The sequence below is a fragment of the Ailuropoda melanoleuca genome, chromosome 1 (genome assembly GCF_002007445.2).
Source record: "Ailuropoda melanoleuca isolate Jingjing chromosome 1, ASM200744v2, whole genome shotgun sequence".
Taxonomy (NCBI): domain Eukaryota; kingdom Metazoa; phylum Chordata; class Mammalia; order Carnivora; family Ursidae; genus Ailuropoda; species Ailuropoda melanoleuca.
In genome coordinates, this window is record NC_048218.1 from 74210852 (window position 1) to 74217443 (window position 6592).

Below are 6592 nucleotides of genomic sequence, written 5' to 3' on the forward strand. Positions count from 1 at the left end.
ACCAACACTTATGTGCTTGCATTGGGAGGTGGGTCTTCCGGCCCAGGTGGACGGCAGAGGGACCTTGCCCCCGGTCAATAGTCTGACAGGAACCTCATGAGTAGCTCTGAGTCAGAAACACCCAGCTAAGCCTCTCTCTGATTCCTGACCCAGAACCATGGAAAATATGAGATAATCAATATTCGTCGTTTTAAGCTGCTATTAGGTAGTTAGTGATATGGTAGTCCAAAACAAGCACAGTTTTTTTTTTTTTAATTACTTTTTCAGAGTCTGTGTTTTTTTTTCCCCAGAGTCTGTGGGTTTTTCTTGTTTTTTTTTTTTTTTGGCATCTTCAACACTTAGAGTCATGTGAAATTGTATTGTTTATTCTTTAATTTTTATGTTACGAAGGGTTACAGTTAGACTATGTGCTCTGGAAAGTACCCCAGTAGTCAGCCAGATAAGGAACTCCTCTTAAGGCTCTTTCTTTTCCGTAGCTTTCTTTTATAATATAATAATAATAGTAATAATATCACTACCAAGCATGTAATTTACAGATGTTAGAAGTTCACCTTTATTATATGATTTTACCCTTACAACAGTCTAATGAGGTAGATATTATACTATTCCCATATAATATGTGGGGAAATTCAGAACTTGAGAGCAAAAGTGTCTGAAAGTCACACAGTAAAGAGAAGAACAGGCACTTCGGTTCAGGTCTCCTGATTCCACTCTGTCAAAGCCTTTATTTATAGAAATGACCATTCAGCTTTATTGCCCAAACTCTGACACTTACTCCACATTTTAGCTGTGGGAATTGTTCCGGGTGTCTTTTCTCTTTTATGTTATAGTACTAAGGTTTGTAAGTGAGTGAGTGGGTTCACTTATTCTCCCTTTTTTCCTTTGGTTCTTCTTAGAAGTCATTTAATTGTATTTGCAATAGCCAAGTTGTTATCCCTTGAACATTTTGTCCTGTTGTAGATGACTGATGACATGGGTGTAATAAATACTAACGTTTCAGCCTTCTTTGGCTCTCCGCTTGATTATTGATATATTGATTATTGCTATAATTTTATTATGTGCATTTTGTTTTTCTCCTATTTTATGCAATTTCAAAGCAAGATATGAAAATAAAGTACTCAAATTCCAGTATTTGGCAGTGAGTTTTAAGGTTTGCTCTTTAAGAAAAAAATATTGTCTAAAAGATCAGGATTTGCTTTAGCCTTTTTTTCCCTCCAAATTTATAATATGTTATCACCGATTTTTCACAGAAACATTTGCAGATATTATAAAGGTACTTAAGTCAGTTATTCTTTAGAAGAGTATACATCTAAGTCATTTTGGGAGATTTAGTAGTCTGAGGTAGGCCCCGAATATGTGCAATTTTTAAAAGAACCACTTACCTCAGGTATTTTGAAACATGGTATTGAATTATAAACCCACCGCAAGCATATAGCATAGCTTTTAACAATAGAAAAGTAGTAAGTTGTTATGTATGGCTTTATGTCTTAAATGAAAGATAAACGCGTGTCAGCTTAGATCTTACTTTGTTTTTTTTCAATAAAGCAATAGAGTATTAAAATTCCCATCACCTGAAGTAGGATAAAAATAGTTTATGATCTGAGTTCAGATTTGGAATCTTTCTGCTTTCTTTCTATGAGCCCATTTTCAAAGAGCCAATTTTTTCCATTTAAATATTTATAAGTGTTTTGTATTATCCAAGAGGAAAACTTCATAAATTACTCTCTAAAGAATTTTGAATATGTCAGTAATCTCCTCACTATACTAAGCAATCCAACTTTTTCTCTGTTCAGCATCATAACTTGTTAGTATGGATCGAGGCTCTTTAAGCACTGATCTTCACCAACCCAAAGAGAGGTTTCTTCGTGACCAAATGATACTGCACAACATGAGACAAGTCATAAAATCTCAAGTCTTTGTTACAGAGAATCCAAATTGTAGAGAGAGCAGATGCATACATAGCAGCCGACTTCATAATACCCACAGCAGCATTTGTCTCTTCCTTCATCTGGGCTCTAGCACGTTCAGTTTGAATTCCCCATTTAGCTCTTCAGATAAATAGATCAAGGGAGTCTTTCTAATGACCGTGTTACATGCTCTGCTGTGTTCTAAATGTCTTCAATCCTTCTGAGGCTCCCTGGATATTCAAAAATGAAATGGCTCATTGACAGATGGTTTGAGCATCACATTCTTAGAGAACTACCTAAAGTCGCTGAATGGAAATTAACCAAATACAGAAACTTACCAATTTTTAAGAATGCTTTCCCTTAACCAGGAGCTGTAATTTTTATGCATGCCTTCAACAACTTTCCTTTAGGAAATTAGGGACAAGCCCTATTCATTTCTGTACACTGTTTTTTCATAAGTACCTGACTTGACACCTTGGAGAGCAGAGGTGGGGTGTTGGCAGGAAAATCATTCCATTTCTTCATTATCAAAGTATGTAACAAAGCTCCGGTTGTAGTTCTGCCTCTTGCCTGTTCAGGCAATCTCAATATCTCATTCCTAGGCAAAGACAACGCTATGTGTTCACCAAGTCCCATTTCATTTTTCTCTTCCCAGGAACACAGGAAGAATGCATTTTCCAGCCTTCTCTATGACTAGATCAGTGCCACAGCTAGTTTTGACCAATGGATTGTAAGTGCGAGTGATAAGTGTCGTATTTAGGCTGGAGTTTAGAATAGCAGGAAGCCACACAATTCAGATGGCAAAACTACAAAAATGTAAGCCCCTATCTGGACATACAGCATAAACAAGAAATAAATCTTGTTATAAAGCTACTAAAATGTCATGGTTATTTGTTAGCAGAGCATAGCTTATCTGAATCTGGTTAATACATGTGATGACTACAGCAATCCTACCAGATTCCGAATGTCAGTGTTTGATGCTTTGTATATGAGATATAAACTGTACCAACCACTCCTCTATTTAATTGTCTCCTGTGCTGAGGCAACTCAAGGGCTAAACATGCCCTCTAATTTCATCTATTGCCTGCAAACACCTTGTTAAAAGGATGATTTGTAGTCCTTCTTGACTGTAGAAAATCAGAGCCTACAAGGGTAAAAGAGGAGTTAAAGAGAGATAAAATTAATGGTTCTTAAACTATTTTGTGCCTCAGAATAACCCGGAAAGTTTATTCCAAGTGCAAATCTGCCCCATTCTAGAGATCTTTATTTAGTTATTCTTAGATGGGTCAAGAAATATACATTTTAACATGAACCCAAAATGGTTCCAATATGGATGCATCAAGGAACACACTTTGAGAAGCCCTGGACCAGACTCTAATAAAGCTTTTCTCTTTTTAAACCTGAATAATAATATAAAAAATATGGGAAGGGTTTGAAAGAATTCTTATAAGAGTAGTTGACCCATGGAATACATTATCTGAATTATCAAGGTCACAATATCAAAAAGCAGACTCCTAGGCGATGCCCAGTACCTAATAAATCAGTTCCCCTGGGGGAGAAACTTGTCCCAGATCTGTGCTGTAAGATGCTCCCCAAACAATTTTTAGACACAAAAATTTTGAAACCATTACTGTAGGGATTGATTGTCCTTCTGTGTCCTTATATCTTTATAACTAGGCCAATTTATTATTGATGGCATTTTCATGTGCATTAGTTTGACCAACTACTTCAACTTTTCAAACTGGAAGTGAATACATTATTCGAATTTTTACTAGTTCTAAGAGATGGTGACTAGAACTCACAGCGTAAATCATAACTGCTGAAAGATTAAATTTGTTTTTCAAGGTAAATGGTGGATACATTTTTATTTTCCATTAAGACAAATACAAATATTTATTTTGAAAGAAAATTTATAACCTGATCATAAAGTCTGGAAGACACAAAATAATGGTTCTACTTTTTAAATTCTTAAACAAATGTTATAATATAATATTAAAAAATGAAATTATATAAAATCATAATATGGCAAGGCCAGATGACCCATCAGACACTTGATATGACATTTAATTAGCTGCTTGTGGGTTTACATTAACTGACTTACTGATTTGAATGTATAATGGTCCAAATTAAATAGTTACAATTAGAAATACTTCCACATGAATCTTATAGGAGTAGTTCCAGAATTGGCACTGGCTCAGGTGTCAGAAGCCTAGATTAGAGGCCCAACCATATTGCTAATTGGCTGAGAGTCATTAGGAAAGTCACTTAACCTGGATAACACATTCTTGCTATGTACTGCTTTTGTGCATTTTGTGAGAGTAAAAAAAAAAGAAAGAAAGATAAGGGAAGAAAACTGATACATATGAAATCAATTTGTGAGTCATAAATCATTATGCAAATGTAAGTTTATGCAATAATGAGCATGATTTCACTATGGGAATAGTACTGGCCAACACTTATCAAGCATTTATAATATGTCAGGCGCTGTGCTATGCACTTACATGCATTATATCATTTAATGCCCACAAAACCCAGTGAGGTTAATAATGTTACTTCCATTTTAGCTAGTAGGAGACTGAGGCCCAGAGAGCCCATGGTCAAACAGATAATTAGAAGCAATACTCACATTCATCTCTATTGGACTTAAAACTCCTGCTCCTAAATAGGCAATATTCTTATGTAAATGCTATCCATTTAACCGGCAATCATATCATATCAGTTATGAATATGCATGACCCATGAGGAAATTTTCTTATCATTTGCCTCATTGAAATATATGGCAATGAATATTACACTCAAGTATGGAATGTTGGGTCAGAGACTAATAACATAACCTCCTAGCCTTTCTTCACATAGCAGAAGTATGGTCCATCATCTTTCTGACCCCTGTGTAGCTAATGCCAAAAGCTATGACTTTATACTGCTTACACTGTCCTTATATTGTTAATGGAAATTGATACCGACCAAAACTAACTTAGCTTTTGAGAACACAGCTGTCCAGCTACTCATTCATAAGAACTCACGTTTAATTTCCATGCCTTTGCCACTTAACCTTTATTTTTTTCACACACAAAAAATAATTCATAAATAAAAAAGTAATTTCTCAATTTTTCCAAAGATATGTCATAGTTGGGACACTGAGCTCATAAGGAATAATAAGACTGATTAACTGATTACAGGTAAAAATATTTATCTCCCTTTTTAGGATTTGGAGAAAGAAATGTTACTCCCTTTTAATAGATTGGAAGAGAAACTGCTGTTTGTCTTCCAAGTGAAGATCCTTGAACATACATCAAGGATGGTTTAATCTCTTCAAGAAGAAATATAATACAGAATATGGATTGTGCTCAACTGTTTTCTGCTAGATATTCAAGTAGGATGGCCTGTCATTTCCTAATTACAAGTTCCATGATGAGTCACATTTACTCTGGGGTGTCCTTATTCCCACATCTTTTTCTTTCAACAGGAAATGGATATAATAGTTTGTTTCAACAGGGAAGGGATTTTCTGCTTTTCTCTCCAAGTGGAGTAGTGGGATGAAATGTCTGGCTTCTTTCTCCACCCATCCTTTACTATTAGTAACTGAGAATGGCTGACACTCATTGGGTCATAGCTAACTAGCAGCCAGCTCTAACGTATTGAAGGTGACAGCTCATGTCTGGTATGGTCTTTTGCTCTTTTTGTGCTGCTCCTGTTCAGGGCTAGCAGATTGTGCTTCTAATTTTCTTAGAGTAACCTCACCAGACAGGGAGCCCATACTCTTCCATCCGCACAGATGGAAGGCACACTATATTCCAGTTTTTTTCTCCTCTGATGAAGTGGTAGGTCAGGTCAGCCTTATTTTTGAGGGTTCAGATATTTTTGATTTGGGGAGGGAATGGAAGTCTCCCATTATGTCCTTAGGTCCAGCCTGTGTTCTCTGGTCTCAGTATTGCCAGGGACACTTGAGTCCCCACTCAGATATATACTCTTGGGGTGAATACTTTAGTTCTGAAACTACAAACTAGCGGCTCTCAGGTTGACTATGTGTTCATGTGTTTTGGTTGTTGTTATTGTTTTGTTTTGTTTTTTTTCTTTTAAGCTTAAGACATCCCATAATTGAGAGACTACATACAAATTTTAATTTTTAGCTTCTTTGAAAAACTGGACAATCTGCCAACAATGTGGCTGAGTGACAAGTATCTTGATTGGAACTGAGTAGAGGTTGCTCCCTTTTTAAGAAATATTCTTCAGTTATCCATAGGCCCAATCTTCTCTATTATCTCCCTCATTGGAAGATCAGATGCTATGTGTCTTTTATGATTGTGTTAAAATGTTTCAAGTAAAGCAATATGTATTTATACCTATGTCCCTATACACATGGGTCTTAGATGGACAGCATGTGTATTATGCTTATATCTAGCCCCTTTTCCTCTTTTTTCTTACTTTATGATTCTTGTAGGCACTTGGACTGACTATCCCTTCTCAGAATCTTGAATGCAAAGAAGGGATACATACACCAAATGCTACACTGAATCCCTAACGATACAGAATTTTTCAGCCGTTAGTTCTAAAATTAGGAGATTTTTGTGTAAGCTTCCATTTCATTTGAAATATTTTCTCACTTTCTTTCTGTCCTTTCCCAGATCTCTCCTCCATACACGTTAGAAAGAAACTAAGGAGACACCTCAAACTTTCCTAGTACC

At 36.0% G+C, this 6592-nt stretch overlaps 1 protein-coding gene across 4 annotated transcripts in view; it reads right to left on the reverse strand.

Annotated features, from left to right (window-relative positions):
* Positions 1-309: 309 nt before the first annotated feature.
* Positions 310-6592, reverse strand: part of IL1RAP (interleukin 1 receptor accessory protein) — a 136329-nt gene continuing 130046 nt past the window's right edge. For 2 of the 4 annotated variants that reach the window (XR_004625712.1, XR_004625709.1), the window contains one exon: positions 310-2137. The gene's annotated coding sequence lies outside the window, so the exon portion shown is untranslated. Of the gene's footprint in view, positions 3052-6592 lie in introns of all 4 variants that reach the window. The other 2 variants (XR_004625710.1, XR_004625707.1) reach the window with 1 other exon arrangement.